Source organism: Argopecten irradians, chromosome 15, assembly GCF_041381155.1.
Source record: "Argopecten irradians isolate NY chromosome 15, Ai_NY, whole genome shotgun sequence".
NCBI lineage: Eukaryota > Metazoa > Mollusca > Bivalvia > Pectinida > Pectinidae > Argopecten > Argopecten irradians.
Genome location: NC_091148.1, coordinates 20549358 through 20566426, shown reverse-complemented (window position 1 = coordinate 20566426; position 17069 = coordinate 20549358). Strand labels below are relative to the sequence as shown.

Below are 17069 nucleotides of genomic sequence, written 5' to 3'. Positions count from 1 at the left end.
GAGCCATGTGATTATATAATCTACGCTTAGATCCATCGCCATCTACAGACGGAAAATCTTCACTTGTGTTCGATGGGTACAATATATTTGTTGTGACGCGCAACTGTCAATACGTGGATTACTAGCGGTGAATGCTTTATAACACACATGGTTAAATTCTCAAAGAACAAAGACAAGAGGATATGTTTATAACTGCTCTCTGTTAGAGGGGCTCACGCCCGTCCACCTCGAAGACGCGATCGTAGGATGAACACAGACACAGAGGTAATGTTTACATTTGACAGCACTGCACCTCGCCCCTGTCGGGATATTTTCCCGTTTCTTTATACAATTGTTAATTTGAAAAATGTTGGTATCATAGATACATACAAAACATATTTGGATTTATGCAGAGCATAAAGTAATTTATATCCACTATTTTTTCATCTATTATTATGTTTCTCCGGTTCATCAGTATAAAATTATGTTCCGTATCTGAGATTTATCTCCCTTATTTAGTAGTCACGTGACGTTGATTTATCACGTGACTCTCGATGAAAAAATTTCACACACTTTGCAACGACCTGGGAAAGAAATTGAAAATACGACAGATATTTTACTACTAAAAGCCAATCCAGAATAGCCGTAGCATCTGGTGAGATCCCAGGGGTGTGTGTAAAGGGAAATTTCTCTTATATTGCCGATGTAAGTAGCATTATTTCCAAATTTTTGGATTGTCGCTTCGAGGAGCGAGCTATATTTAGCACAGCCCTTTGTTTGTAAACAAACTGTTGAGTGACCTCGCTTACAGAGATCTGCTTAATCATGGTAGTGACGGCAATGTTGTTAGGACATTCTTTTTATACAAGGATCAATGATTTCGTCCAAAGTTCGACAGACATTCGAGTAAATAGGAATTTTAATTTTAGTCCAAGTGAAGTGACGGTTCAGTGTCTGGGCTACGGGGGGGGGGGCGTATTGATAGTATTCGGAGGAGGACCCTGCCGTTAGTGGAATCTCGTCGACCGGATATAGTAATTCTACAAACGGCATTGAATGATTTATGTGATCAATCTAAGTCAGTGGAGGACATTTTCCGGCAAATGATTGATCTGTTGTTAGTCCTTAGGTATAAATTCGCCGTGCGCCATGTTATAGTGATGCAGGTGTTACATCGCCTCCCCCCTTCCAGACCCATTCGATATGCTGTCGATACAGTGAGAGCAGAAGACTTAACCGTCGACTGGATAGTTATGTGAAAGGCATAGACGGGGTTAAGTTTTATAAACTGACAGGTTTTTGGTCAAAAGAAAGTCAAATGAAAGTCTATGACTCGGATGGTGTCCACCTCAACTCAGAAGGGAATAAGAAGTATTACAATAATCTGAGAGGTGTCTTGGTATCAGCATTGAAACAGCTGTAGCCTAGTAGTAAGGTGGGTATGGTCGCATATATATATAGAGTTTTATACATTTGTATGTCAGTCACTCACCGTAATTGACTTACATGAATAGAATATGTCAGGTGGGTCAGTTTATATCTTGACCGGTACCCCATTATTGTTATGTGATACATGCATTACGTAATTAATTGCTTTTGTTACCAAACTGAAAATAGATATTATTATAAGCCGGCATTTCAAGCCGGTGTTTGGTTATCTGTTTTGTGCATGCATTTGACAATTGCAATCTTCATCTCCCTAATTCCAAGACTCGGGTATATATATATACCCGTTTTGATATATATATGGTGGTTATATGTTGACCTATAAAGGTTAGTTTGCGGTCGTGTATTTGTAAGTGTCTTACATTTCTGTAAAGGCTGTGGTATACCGGAAATACAAGATGTTTCATACTGATTATATATCCTACACAGTACTTTCAGGCCACATATAAATATCATTCATGTATCATATAGTGATACAATTCAAGTGCACATAACTTGTTGACCGTGTGGTCAGATTTTGGTCGTGTATTTGTAACGGTGTTACATTTCTGTAAGGTGCTGTTCATGCTGTGTTTGTTTAGCACGAGTACCATTTACCAGTTGTTTATACTGATAATACAAATGTATCTATATATACAGCACCTTCAGGCCATACATTTTACCATCATAGGTGTTTATACTAGTTGACCGAGTGGTCAGTTTATGGTCGTGTATTTGTAACAATACTTAGTAGTGTTACATTTCTGTAAAGTGCTGTTGTTTCAGAATGTATTATTATAATAAGTAAGTGGATTTGCACATGTACAGGCATTTATGCAGCAATTTTAGGCCATAATTCATTGACATGCTTATATTTTATGTGCATGCATATATAAAAATTGCTACTTGACTTGCAGGTCAGATAATGGTCGTATATTTGTAACATTTTTTGTTTAAACATGTTGCAAAGCTTTAAGGTGCTGTGTTAAATTATCAATTACCAATTGCAAGTTATTGCAAATTTGTGCAAATATCATATAATATATATATATATATAGCACAAGTTTAATTTAGCCAGCACTTCCAGGCCATATCAGTCTATTACACACATATATATGTGTGTATTGATCAATTCATCATTTATTTGTAACAGTATTTGTGTTACAGTTCTGGCAGGTGCTTAACTACATCATATTATCATACAATCATATATATCAACCAAACTTCCAAAAGGTTATGCATGGTTGGTCATGAAAATGAATTAATATATACATAGCACCTGTTCAGCCATTCAGACTCATTTGATAATATATGGCAGTGTTTAATTTGAATTGGCTAACAAGTGATTGATGTTACAGATGGTCAGAAAGAGCAAGGACAGTGGACAGGTAGAAAAGACAGCACAAAGTCAACCTGTGCCCAAAAAACGGATGACAGCAGTACCACCTGCCAGGTCCCGTGCACAAGTCACAGGTATGCCAACTATAGCTATTGCTGGACAGGGGCCTGCGAGAAAGAGGTCTGTAACAGCAGCGACAGGATCGGCCAGCCAATAAAGGCTGCAGGTATCCTCAAGATATGGTCATCATGATGGTGACCATGAGGCAGTTCAATTAATGGACCAGCCGGTACCATTAACCAATGAGGAGCGGCAAGCTGAAATGGTAAATAATATCACGCAGCAAGTTCTGTCAAGGTTGGATGCCAGAGGCAGATCACGGTCTCGGAATCACAAACGAAAGCGAACGCGTAGAGAGTCACCATCTTTTTTCACCATCAGGTACAGAATCTGACAATGACATTAGTAGTGGTAGCAGTAATAGTGATATTAGCAGTGACTATGAAAGTTCTGATGATGATCTCGCTACCCCATCTTCTGCTCGCCTTTCTTGCCCAATATCCAGTCAAATTGATGTTAAATTGAAAAACAAAATTTGGCAAAATAAATATGTTATCTTTGCTAAATTGCTGCCTCAAACGAGAGCTTCGCATTCCGACTCCATAAGCTATCAGGCTACTGGTCACTCACATTTGAAAGTGACCAAATCAAAACCTAAAAATGTTATAAGCAACATTGAGCAATGGACAACATCATTTTTGAGGTTTGTGGCTGTTTATTCAGAGAAATACTCTAAAGAAACCCCTCATGTCATTAAACATGGTGAGTTGGTCAGAGATTTGGCGAGTAGGAGAACCGGGAATGGCTTGGTTGGATTACGACCAACATGTTAGACGTGATATTGAGGTCAGATCTATTCCTTGGGGAGAATTCCATAATGAGTATTGGATAATGGCAAACACCCCTAGGTCGTATCCTAATACCGACCAGCTATTTCGAGGTAAGTCAAAGGGATTTCGTGCGAGACACAAATCCAGAATACCAACTGGACAATGTTATGCCTTCCATAAAAAAGGCAAATGTCTCAAGCAATCTTGTGCATGCCAGCATTCTTGCTTCCAGTGTGGTCAGTCCCATTCCGTCCTCAATTGTTCAAAGAGAGCAAACAACTCCAAAGTCCCAAACAAAAATCAGTTCGGCGCAAAGTAGTATGCAGTCGACTGGTACTGAAGTTGTTACACCAGTCAAAGCAAATATCTTGGTCAGGTTTTTGACAGGCTATGATGAGGATCTAAAGAAGTATTTGAGTAATGGTTTTTTAAAAGGTTTTCGTATAAACTTTGAAGGCCCACAGCAATTTAGAGTAAGTCGAAATCTGATATCAGCCTTTCAACATCCTGATATATTACAGGAGAAACTAAACAAAGAAATTATGGCAGGAAAATAGCGGGTATCTTTCACAACCCTCCGTTTAACTCCGTTTAAATGTTCTCCCATTGACTTGGTTCCAAAGAAGGAACCAGGTGAATTTCGAATGATTCAACATTAGTCTTTTCCTGAAGGGCTATCTTTCAATGACCATATTCCAGATGAATTTTGTTCAGTGTCTTATTATACAGTCGATGATGCTGTTAGCATCATTAAAAAACTTGGTCAAGGTTGTTTGCTAGCAAAAACTGATATAGAGTCAGCTTTTCGTATTGTCCTCATTCACCCATGTGACCATCAGTTGCTGGGTATATTTTTTCAGGGTCAGTATTATTATGATAAGTGTTTGCCAATGGGCTGTTCAATTTCATGTTCAATTTTTGAGAAAATTAGTACAGCCTTGCAGTGGATTGCTTGTACAAAGTTTGGGATACCGAACATGCTTCATGTTCTTGATGATTTTTTGTTTGTAGGTCCACCAGAATCGGGTATATGTTCTGTAAGTTTGTCACAGTTTATAAATATGTGTTTTGTGTTGGGCATTCCGATAAAATCAGAGAACACCGAGGGCCCTTCAACTGTTTTGACATTTCTAGGAATAGAGTTAGACACTATGAAAATGCAAGCAAGATTACCACAAGAGAAAGTTGACAAAATTAAGTTGGCCCTTCATTCAATCAAACACAGGAAAAAGGTGTCTTTAAGGGAGTTACAATCTTTAATTGGCTTGTTGAATTATGCCTGTTGTGTTGTTGTCCCTGGCCGAGCTTTCCTACGTAGATTGATTAATCTCACGAAAGGCAAGTCAAGACCTCATCATTACATTAGACTGAATAAGCAAGCCCGTTTAGATATTCAGGCATGGATTTTATTCATTGAGTCATTTAATGGAAAATCTATCTTTTTAGATGATGTGTGGCAGAATTCATCCAAGCTCGATTTGTATACAGATGCATCAGGCAAGATAGGTTTTGGAGCAGTATGTTGGAAAGAATAATTTTATGGGCAGTGGAGTGAGTGTGGTTTGAAAAACCATGATATAACAATGAAAGAGTTTTTTCCAATAACCTTAGCTATGAAAGTATGGGGGCACAAATTTGCTGACAAGTGTATCTTGTTTCATTCTGATAACCAGGCTGTGGTTGAAATTATCAACAAAATGTCCCCAAAACATGCCTATGTCATGACCCTTTTAAGATGGTTGGTTTTTGTATGTATGAAACATAATGTGATGTTCCAAGCTGAGCATATACCGGGTAGGTTAAATATTTTACCTGATTTACTGTCCCGTTTACATATAGATCGGTTCAGGACACTCGCACCGGCTATGGATCGATGTCCTACCAAGGTTCCACAACTCTTGCTGCACCTTTGACAGCAACAGCAAGGCAGTTGATTGCAGCCTCAGTATCAGAGAATTCGCACCTGGCATATTCTACCGCCATGATCTCATACAACAGATTTCATCTACAAATGTTTGGGAGTGAGTTCAAATTTCCACTAACAGTTGCAAAAGTAGTTAACTACATTGCTTGGTTGTATGACCAAAAGAAATCACCAAATACCATTTCTACATACTTGGCAGGGTTAGCACATGGTCAGAAAATGCAAGGATATGCTGATCCATTACAGTGTTTCTTGATTAAAAAAGTGCTAAAAGGTGTATACAATTTGTCAGCTAGTCCAGACGTACGCCTCCCTATTACACCTGCTATCCTGAAGAAACTTATGATTGCTCTTTGCCATACAGCACCTAACAGGTTTGACCAGTACATGTTGAAGGCAATGCTTTCATTCAGTTTCTTTGCATTTTTGAGAGTGGGGGAAATAACATCTAAATCTCCACATTGTAGAAATAAAAATCTTTTACAGGTTTCGAATCTGTGTTTAGAGATAACACACAAAAAGCCTCAGCATATGTCTCTAACATTTCATAATTTCAAACACCACACCTCACAGAAGCCTATTGAGATGTACATTACTGCTCAAACATGTAAACGCATATGTCCTGTTCGAGCTATGCCAAAGCACATGAACCTCAGAAATAACGGTGCTTGTTGTCCAATATTTAAAATGGATGGATCTCTCCCAGTGTCCCAGGCTTTCTACATCACACAATTGAACCAGACTCTGTCTTTGCGAGTCTCAACACATCTCATTATAAATCTCATAGTTTTCGCATTGGTGCAGCAACAACTGCCTTTCAATGCAACATACCTGAAGATCATATCAAGTTGATGGGTAGATGGAGATCAGATGCTGTCAACAGATACTTTAGAATATCTGTATTTGAGTGCATGCACATTAACATCTGAAATATCTAATAAGAACCATTTACAAGAAGCCTTTTCACTTTTCTTGTATGAAAGCCATGGTCAACGTACTACATACTTGTTTATTGCTCTATATTCTTCTAATTCGTAGTTTGGTTTGTCATTCCCTAACACTCTGTTATGTACTCTATGACATATATACCATAAATGTATAGGTTGTGCCAAATATTGGTGGACAGTGACTGACTGAGGTGGCACTGTCATATATAAAACTGTGTTTATATAGTTATGTATACATACTAGTATACTAGAATGACAATCAAGTTGATACAGTGTTTTATGTACTAGAGTGATAATCAATGCAAGTTGATACAGTGACTGTCTGAGGCGGCACTGTGATACATATGAACTGTGTTTAATGTACTAGAGTGATAATCAAGGTGATACAGTGACTGTCTGAGGCGGCACTGTGATACATATGAACTGTGTTTATGTTCTAGAGTGACAATCAATTTGATACAGTGACTGTCTGAGGCGGCACTGTGATACATGTGAAATGTTTAACTATATATAAATTATATGTATTATATATATATATACTAGAGTGACAATTATTTTGATAAACAGTGGCTGCCTGAGGCGGCACTGTGATACATGTGAACTCTGTTTAACTATCTAGGGCACTGTACATGTGATACATCTGTTAATATATTGAACATTGTTCTACAACACTTCAGTGACAATCATTTTATAAACAGTGTCTGTCTTGAGACAGTACTGGGATACATGTTTTATGTTCAACTCTTTTTGAATTGCATTCATTTACAGTTACACTCATTTTATTTAACAGTAGCACGTTGATTTGCTATTTATAGCAACAGTCAACATATTTATGCAATATTATACACGAAACCCAGACCTGTGTTGAGGAGGTACTCCTGAATTGCTTGTTAATTGCTGGTTAAGTGTATGCAAATATATAAAATGTTAATATGTGTAAAGCAAGTTATGTTAATTTTCCATTACAAGGTGTATGGGCAATATTCAAAATTCAATTTCAAGAAAGTTATGCAGATACAGTATTTATGTTAAAGAATTCAATTTTTAAAACCTGTATTAGTCAGTTTTATACCTTTGCAAATAACTTTTTATTCTTTGATATACCCACATAAATCTCACTGGCTGGGGGGCACTTGATATTAGATACTCGTTATTTAATTTCAAGTTGATGGCGTTTTTTTATTTGTAAGCTACCCCCATCTTTTTTGGCTTGTAAAACAAGTTTATCACTGGCATTTAATAAATGCTCAATTTCGACATATACACAGTCTTTGTTGTTTTGTTGCCAAAAAACATAGCAGTGAATTTTGTGGGTTAAGTTCTTCAGCTGGTTAAACAAAATACGATGATATAATTGGATTTATGCACAGCATAAAGTAATTTATATCAACTATTTTTTCATCTATTATTATGTTTCTCCGGTTCATCAGTATAAAATTATGTTCCGTATCTGGGATTTATCTCCCTTACTTAGTAGTCACGTGATGTTGATTTATCACGTGACTTTCGATGAAAAAATTTCACACACTTTGCAACGACCTGGGAAAGAAATTGAAAATACCCACCACCTCCCCTTCTGTAATTTCCTCCAGACAAGTGTAGTAGAAGATTTTATATAATTTGTTTGCATCAGAATTAAAATTTGATACTATTCTTTCTGTTGATATAATGATGGGATGGCGTTTTTTATTTGTAAGCTACCCCCATCTTTTTTGGCATGTAAAACAAGATTATCACTGGCATTTAATAAATGCTCAATTTCGACATATATACAGTCTTTGTTGTTTTGTGGCCAAAAAAAGATAGCAGTGAATTTTGTGGGTTAAGTTTTTCAGCTGGTTAAACAAAATACGATGATATAAATGTATTGTTTATATTTCCCCAAAATTCTATGAAAAACAACAATATACACGTAATGTTGTGTCAAAATGTAAACAAAGCCATGTGTTTCTTTTTAAAAAAGTAGCCCCTTTACTTTGCATAGAACATTTTCATACGCAAGTTCAAAGTTCAATGTTACCATGCAGTTATGGTTAACAAAATCGGCTAGTACTTGCGTATAGTGAACAAGCCTAGCAAATGTAAATATAGTCTCATATGCTTTACTACATCAACATTATGTAGATTCCATCGTCGGTATTGCCCATTTCATCAGAATCATGCATTGAAATTATGCATGCTGAGTGGGTTCGAGGTAGAATCCTATAGAAGAAATACACGTCCAAACGTTAACAACTGTTCGGGAAATTAATATCATGAAAGTCATTGTGTAATGGAATGCCAAAGAGTATATATTCTTTCAAAAATAGTAAAAGGTACGAGGAAAAAGAAAACAGGACAACTATACATAACAATCTGTGTATTCCTGTCACATGCGTCGAGAATAACAGTTTCGACATCGGTGTAACGTAAACATCATGTTATATCAACGTCAAATTCAAATCACCACTACTGAAAATTGTCACTGCGCGCTGCTGATACGGTATTATTTCGAAAAACGAACTACAAATGTAGGTACGGTGTAAAACAATGTATTTAAATGTTTTCCAAAATATGAAAAAAGAAACATAAGTTGACAGAAAAAAATGTATGGAAACTTCTCATGGTCCAGACATATTTTTTCTCTATAGGTGTTGCTATTAACACCTACAGTGGCGCCAATTAAAAATTTCCCTATAATTTGGCTGTTCTATCACACAAATCGCCGCATATATCATATTGAATACAGTAGTTATTAAGTGGAAGTATAAGCTAACGAGCTTCACACAATAGTAAATCACCCCAATGCAGATAAATACCCAATCTACAGATAATATAAAAAATAAAAAAGTATAAGTATTACCATCAGAGTAATTATCTTCACTTGTAGGCGGTTTCGTCATCATTCCGGCCATTCGTGTTCTCAATACTTCTTTGGATTCTTTGTCATCATCATGATTCCATGTCTTTGATCCCAAGTCTATTGTAAACCAATGCTGATATAAATCGGCTCCTTCTGTTGGTTTACGTGTCGTAAAGTCGACATCTTTATCTCGAAGACGGCTACACAGAGTTGTCTTTCCGACCCCTTCACGGCCACAAAAGACAACTCGGAGGTGTTGAAACCTCTCCCGTCTTCCTTTAAACTTTGCCAAATAGTCATCGATGTAACCTGCAATGATACCGCATGCAGTTTAGTAATTTTAATCTCAATAGTAGGGCAAACCACACTTTCAAACTACACTTGCACTATATCTTCGGTAATATTTCAACATTTTATAAATTCTCATGGAAATTGATGTCAGAGATAATTTTATTAATTGTGTTTTACTAAAGAAATCAGCATCATTCTTTATTCTTCAAAATTGATGAGAATACATGGAATTAAAAAGAGGTAAAATGAATATATTGAAAGGGACCTATTTAAATTTGGATTTACTGATTAAAGCTCACTCAGCGATAATATCGCGGATCTATATCACTGTAACATGCCCGTATAATAGAGTTCATATATTTAATTCGCACTATTGATCACTTTCTATGATTGGTCAATCTCTCATTCAGAGACCGATCTTCATGCATGGCTATAGCCTCTTTCACGAAAAGCTTTTACTGAATTTGGATCGAAATGAAATTAGTTTGTACTAAGGTGCACACACTACGGGGGAGAAATACCCCCTTTTTTGTTTTCGAGTTGTCTATAAACTTGAAAAGTTTACGTATACATTTGCTTTTCGGAACACTTATAGGCGTACTTTAGATAATACGACGTAACAGGTATAATTTCCTGATTTGATTTCACTACTCAAACTATACTTTCAGACATGCCGAATCGCGCATACGGTCACATATTTCTAATAAGCTTAATAACATAGTGCTGTGATATTTCAAGTTGATGGATATCACATTAAAGTTTAGTAACGTTATCCCGATGTTCACATCCAAATACTAGCGACGGAAGTATAACTTTTTGACAAATACTAATACTTATAGTGTGTACACAATCAATGAGTGATTGAGTGTAGCATATTACATCCTTTCTTGCAGGCGTTGTCAACGGCATTAGGGTTTGTCATGTTTGATGAGAATAAAAGCCTAGATGTGTCTTTAGCGCCATCATGGATCGCTTCCAGACTAGTGAGCATGTCATTAATATGAAGTAAGTATAGAAAAGATGTAAGTATCTGATATTTGAACTTTGAGTCAACGCGATCAAGAACCATTATGGGTTACCGCGATATACATATTCGACTGTAGAAGTCATGATATGTGTGGTATATTAATCATAGTTTGCATGAATGTCCTGATTTCGGATTCACCAAAGATGGGACAAAGAGTAAAAAACGAAATAAAAAAATTAACATTATCATGAAGTATATTGTCGATTTGTACTGTAAGGGTAACCGAAAATCGTAATAATAAAACGATTAATTTTATTTAAACTAATTAAAATGTTGAAATCATGACCTTGAAGGTGTGTATAATTACACGTGACAGAAGAAGGAGTAAAAAAGTTCTGAATCTAAAGTTAATCATTGAAACATTCAACTGAGGTAACGATTTCATAGCATTAACAAAAATATATGTTAAATCGACAATGTATCCTGAACGACACTAAGTGGGAATAAGAGATTCATGTATATGTTGGTGATATTAATCATTTCATCCGCATGAGTTTTCCAAATCTTGTTTACATGTTTCGGTTACTTTCAAATTGAACGCTGATATACATTGATGTCTGGTAATCTCATATCAATAACATAATGACTGATATGATCTTTATGCAGCCATTATAATAATTAATTAAATATCCAAAACTGGAATGAATAAACAATTTTGCTTCAAAAATGCTAAGCTTCTCCCACCGAAGAACATATTGAAAGATATCAGACGAGATTTACTTAAAAAGTGGAAGATATTAAACTATTATAATATTTCCAACAGTTTTTAAGAAAATACAGCTTTACAGTCAAAACATCTTGTCACCTGACCTATTATTAACCGACTTGTATGCTAAATTAAGAGACAAGCAACTACACTTACATTTAAACTTCTTCGTTCGATGCATTCGTCGGGAAATTTGAAAGTAATTCAAATGAAAGTATAACCGATCAACTATATTTTAGCATGTTATAGTCTCTATTATTAGATTATATTAATCTCGTTAAAGCATTATTTTTTTATTACATATGTTAAGATTACTTACCACCTGTTTTCAGATCAAACCACACCAGAGAGGTAGTAAAAAGAAAACAAAAAACACATTTATATAAGAAAATGATATAATATTGAAAATATATTACTTTGTATTAATACAATCGTTATGACTGATATGATCTTTATGTAGCCATTAAAAGTAATTAATTTAATATCCAAAATTGGAATGAATAAAACAAAATCGTTTATTGTTTTATTGCTGGCTATTCATTTCAGATTTTCTTAGACAATGGATATTAATTACAATTTGATTAATTTGTTCCGTTCATTTGTCGTTAAATCTGAATATTGTTAAGAATGCTTGTTCGATCAGATTATTTTTCTTAATATATCGCCTCTACATGATAATCTTGCTGAAACATTAATTTCTATGAGATGTAGTAATGATTACTTACCGACTGTTTCCGGATCAAACCACAGCAGAGAGGTAGTGAGAAGTGAACAAAATGAATAAATACGTTAGGAGTATAATATTGACAACAACACTGTTAAGACGATGCAGAACAATTTACGGCAAAATTATATTATTTTTAAAGAATACATGATGGATAAGGTCAATTTTCATATTCTATCTCCTCAACATACTTAATATTGTAGCTGTGATATAATAATAATCATAGGTATGTACGCCATGTTTTCAAATTTTACCACGACCGAAAAGTAGTAATGAAATGAAACAAGAAATGGAAATTAAAAATTATCGACCAATTCATGCTTCTTATTCAATCGGCTCTACATAATTATCTCGTTTAAGCATTAATTTCTATTTGAGATGTAGTAATGATTACTTACGTTCTGTTTCCGGATCAAACCACAGCAGAGAGGTAATGAGAAGTGAAAAAATGGAGAAATACGTTAGGAGTATAATATCAACAACAGAAATATTAAGACTATGCAGAGCAATTTTAGGGAAGACTGCTAATATATTGTCTAGTGTAATAATACATTTTCATTTGTAATCATAGAGGTATAACGGAAACTCAATAAGCTAACTTTGCATTCAATAAATGATGTAGACTGATGTATGTCTTTGACCGACTTGTAAATTGAATAAAAAGTTATACCCATTTCAGATTTTCTTAGACAATGGATATTAATTACAATTTGATTAATTTGTTCCGTTCATTTGTCGTTAAATCTGAATATTGTTAAGAATGCTTGTTCGATCAGATTATTCTTCTTAATCTATCGCCTCTACATAATAATCTTGCTGAAACATTAATTTCTATATGAGATGTAGTAATCATTACTTACGTTCTGTTTCCGGATCAAACCACAGCAGAGAGGTAATGAGAAGTGAAAAAATGGAGAAATACGTTAGGAGTATAATATCAACAACAGAAATATTAAGACTATGCAGAGCAATTTTTAGGGAAGACTGCTTATATATTGTAGGTATAACGGAAACTCAATAAGCTAACTTTGAATTCAATAAATGATGTAGACTGTTGTATGTCTTTGACCGACTTTTAAATTGAATAAAAAGTTATACACATTTCAGATTTTCTTACACAATGGATATTAATTAAATTTGATTAATTTGTTCCGTTCATTTGTCGTTAAATCTGAAAATGGTTAAGAATGCTTGTTCGATTAGATTATTCTTCCTATTCTATCGCCTCTACATAATAGTCTCGCTGAAACATTAATTTCTATATGAGATGTAGTAATGATTACTTACGTTCTGTTTCCGGATCAAACCACACCAGAGAGGTAATGAGAAGTTAAAAAAATGAAGAAATACGTTAGGAGTATAAAATGGAGAAATTTGTCTTGTGTAATAATACATTTTCATTTGTAATCATAGAGGTATAACGGAAACTCAATAAGCTAACTTTGCATTCAATAAATGATGTAGACTGATGAATGTCTTTGACTGACTTGTAAATTGAATAAAAAGGTATACCCATTTCAGATTTTCTTAGACAATGGATATTAATTACAATTTAATTAATTTGTTCCGTTCATTTGTCGTTAAATCTGAATATTGTTAAGAATGCTTGTTCGATCAGATTATTCTTCTTAATCTATCGCCTCTACATAATAATCTTGCTGAAACATTAATTTCTATGAGATGTAGTAATGATTACTTACGTCCTGTTTCCGGATCAAAACCACAGCAGAGAGGTAATGAGAAGTGAAAAAATAGAAAAAATAGAGAAATACGTTAGGAGTATAATATCAACAACAGAAATATTAAGACTATGCAGAGCAATTTTTAGGGAAGACTGCTAATATATTGTCTAGTGTAATAATACATTTTCATTTGTAATCATAGACGTATAACGAAAACTCAATAAGCTAACTTTGCATTCAATAAATGATGTAGACTGATGTATGTCTTTGACCGACTTGTAAATTGAATAAAAAGTTATACCCATTTCAGATTTTCTTAGACAATGGATATTAATTACAATTTGATTAATTTGTTCCGTTCATTTGTCGTTAAATCTGAATATTGTTAAGAATGCTTGTTCGATCAGATTATTCTTCTTAATATATCGCCTCTACATAATAATCTTGCTGAAACATTAATTTCTATATGAGATGTAGTAATGATTACTTACGTTCTGTTTCCGGTCAAACCACAGCAGAGAGGTAATGAGAAGTGAAAAAATGGAGAAATACGTTAGGAGTATAATATCAACAACAGAAATATTAAGACTATGCAGAGCAATTTTTAGGGAAGACTGCTAATATATTGTAGGTATAACGGAAAATCAATAAGCTAATAACTTTGAATTCAATAAATGATGTAGACTGTTGTATGTCTTTGACCGACTTTTAAATTGAAAAAAAACTTATACACATTTCAGATTTTCTTAGACAATGAATATTAATTACAATTTGATTAATTTGTTCCGTTCATTTGTCGTTAAATCTGAATATTGTTAAGAATGCTTGTTCGATCAGATTATTCTTCTTAATATATCGCCTCTACATGATAATCTTGCTGAAACATTAATTTCTATGAGATGTAGTAATGATTACTTACCGACTGTTTCCGGATCAAACCACAGCAGAGAGGTAGTGAGAAGTGAACAAAATGAATAAATACGTTAGGAGTATAATATTGACAACAACACTGTTAAGACGATGCAGATCAATTTACGGCAAAATTATATTATTTTTAAAGAATACATGATGGATAAGGTCAATTTTCATATTCTATCTCCTCAACATACTTAATATTGTAGGTGTGATATAATAATAATCATAGGTATGTACGCCATGTTTTCAAATTTTACCACGACCGAAAAGTAGTAATGAAATGAAACAAGAAATGGAAATTAAAAATTATCGACCAATTCATGCTTCCTATTCAATCGGCTCTACTTAATTATCTCGTTTAAGCATTAATTTCTATATGAGATGTAGTAATGATTACTTACGTTCTGTTTCCGGATCAAACCACAGCAGAAAGGTAATGAGAAGTGAAAAAAAGGAGAAATACGTTAGGAGTATAATATCAACAACAGAAATATTAAGACTATGCAGAGCAATTTTTAGGGAAGACTGCTAATATATTGTCTAGTGTAATAATACATTTTCATTTGTAATCATAGACGTATAACGGAAACTCAATAAGCTAACTTTGCATTCAATAAATGATGTAGACTGATGTATGTCTTTGACCGACTTGTAAATTGAATAAAAAGTTATACCCATTTCAGATTTTCTTAGACAATGGATATTAATTACAATTTGATTAATTTGTTCCGTTCATTTGTCGTTAAATCTGAATATTGTTAAGAATGCTTGTTCGATCAGATTATTCTTCTTAATCTATCGCCTCTACATAATAATCTTGCTGAAACATTAATTTCTATATGAGATGTAGTAATGATTACTTACGTTCTGTTTCCGGATCAAACCACAGCAGAGAGGTAATGAGAAGTGAAAAAATGGAGAAATACGTTAGGAGTATAATATCAACAACAGAAATATTAAGACTATGCAGAGCAATTTTTAGGGAAGACTGCTAATATATTGTCTAGTGTAATAATACATTTTCATTTGTAATCATAGAGTATAACGGAAACTCAATAAGCTAACTTTGCATTCAATAAATGATGTAGACTGATGTAATGTCTTTGACCGACTTGTAAATTGAATAAAAAGTTATACCCATTTCAGATTTTCTTAGACAATGGATATTAATTACAATTTGATTAATTTGTTCCGTTCATTTGTCGTTAAATCTGAATATTGTTAAGAATGCTTGTTCGATCAGATTATTCTTCTTAATATATCGCCTCTACATAATAATCTTGCTGAAACATTAATTTCTATATGAGATGTAGTAATGATTACTTACGTCCTGTTTCCGGTCAAACCACAGCAGAGAGGTAATGAGAAGTGAAAAAATGGAGAAATACGTTAGGAGTATAATATCAACAACAGAAATATTAAGACTATGCAGAGCAATTTTTAGGGAAGACTGCTAATATATTGTCTAGTGTAATAATACATTTTCATTTGTAATCATAGACGTATAACGAAAACTCAATAAGCTAACTTTGCATTCAATAAATGATGTAGACTGATGTATGTCTTTGACCGACTTGTAAATTGAATAAAAAGTTATACCCATTTCAGATTTTCTTAGACAATGGATATTAATTACAATTTGATTAATTTGTTCCGTTCATTTGTCGTTAAATCTGAATATTGTTAAGAATGCTTGTTCGATCAGATTATTCTTCTTATTCTATCGCCTCTACATAATAATCTTGCTGAAACATTAATTTCTATATGAGATGTAGTAATGATTACTTACGTCCTGTTTCCGGATCAAACCACAGCAGAGAGGTAATGAGAAGTGAAAAAATGGAGAAATACGTTAGGAGTATAATATCAACAACAGAAATATTAAGACTATGCAGAGCAATTTTTTAGGGAAGACTGCTAATATATTGTCTAGTGTAATAATACATTTTCATTTGTAATCATAGACGTATAACGAAAACTCAATAAGCTAACTTTGCATTCAATAAATGATGTAGACTGATGTATTGTCTTTGACCGACTTGTAAATTGAATAAAAAGTTATACCCATTTCAGATTTTCTTAGACAATGGATATTAATTACAATTTGATTAATTTGTTCCGTTCATTTGTCGTTAAATCTGAATATTGTTAAGAATGCTTGTTCGATCAGATTATTCTTCTTAATCTATCGCCTCTACATAATAATCTTGCTGAAACATTAATTTCTATATGAGATGTAGTAATGATTACTTACGTCCTGTTTCCGGATCAAACCACAGCAGAGAGGTAATGAGAAGTGAAAAAATGGAGAAATACGTTAGGAGTATAATATCAACAACAGAAATATTAAGACTATGCAGAGCAATTTTTAGGGAAGA

The 17069-nt window shown here is 34.0% G+C and overlaps 1 pseudogene; it reads left to right on the top strand.

Moving 5' to 3' along the window:
* The first annotated feature begins 425 nt into the window (after positions 1–425).
* LOC138308863 (uncharacterized) lies at positions 426–4987 on the top strand (annotated as a pseudogene).
* The last annotated feature ends 12082 nt before the right edge of the window (positions 4988–17069 follow it).